Consider the following 1128-nt stretch of genomic DNA (forward strand, 5'->3'; position numbering starts at 1 on the left):
AGTGATTGCTCCCACTTACTTAAATGCTCTCTTAAAGGGTCATGTTTCCCCTCACCTCACCTCGTCACAGGCACTACTGGCCCTACAGTGCATATGGCAAGCCAGCCCCTCACCTCACCTCGTCACAGGCACTACTGGCCCTGCAGTGCATATGGCAAGCCAGATTATTTTCATTTGTTGTTCCCTGTTGGAGGAGAAACCTGCAGTACCAGTTGCCACCAGAGGTGGGACGTCCCACTCTATCTCCAAGAAACTCTTAAAGACCCAACTCCTCTGGGAGCACCTCCTCTCCCAACACACCTAACATTTACCTCCTCTCCTAACACTTCTAACAACTCAACACACCTAACACTTAATATATTTGTCTGATTCTCTGTGGATGGGTTTGAGTGATTCTGCATCTCTGTGTGTAAGCACGGGTGGTGTAATGCATATGTTCTTTGTGTGTGTGTGTGTGTGTGTGTGTGTGTGTGTGTGTGTGTGTGTGTGTGTGTGCTTCAGGTCAGGACGTGTTCAGCTGTGGTGTTGTGGGGGCCCTGCACGGCGGGCTGCTGTGTGCCTCCGCAGTGTTGGACCACATCCTGTACATGGACCTGATGTTCATGAAGAAGAAACCGAAGTGGGACAAGGCCAGGGAAGATCCCCGACACTGAAGAAGAAACCAAGAAACTGCACTGATTTCCTACTCACTGTGCTGCACTGCCCCTGGTGGTCATACTCGGAATTGCATCATACACAGAGACACTGGTGAACTATGGGGGTGAACTATGATTACTGTAATAGTTGGATTTAAAAACATGTGTAATATGATGTGATATATGTGATGTTTCTGTCTGTCTATGCTGCCTCTGATTTTGATAATGCAAAATAGTATTATTATTATTACAATAAAATTATTATTATTGTTGTTATTATTATTTGTTTTGTGTCTTTTTTCGTTGTCTGTCTTAACGGTATTAAATATTGTTTTATGTCTGTTTTAGTTGTAGCTTTACTAGTTGGTAGTATGGCAGTGCTAGTAGTTAACTGGGTTAAACTTTACTTGACAGTATCGACATTAGAGTGGCATGACATAACGCCACTGTCATTAAGTGTCATTCGATTTTTGTCATAACAAGTTAGGGTTAG

General features: G+C 43.8%; 1 pseudogene; it reads left to right on the top strand.

Moving 5' to 3' along the window:
* The window catches only part of LOC121700762, a 9689-nt pseudogene extending 8876 nt beyond the window's left edge, over window positions 1–813 (top strand).
* The last annotated feature ends 315 nt before the right edge of the window (window positions 814–1128 follow it).

Source organism: Alosa sapidissima, chromosome 24 (genome assembly GCF_018492685.1).
Source record: "Alosa sapidissima isolate fAloSap1 chromosome 24, fAloSap1.pri, whole genome shotgun sequence".
In the NCBI taxonomy this organism is placed as follows: Eukaryota; Metazoa; Chordata; class Actinopteri; order Clupeiformes; family Clupeidae; genus Alosa; species Alosa sapidissima.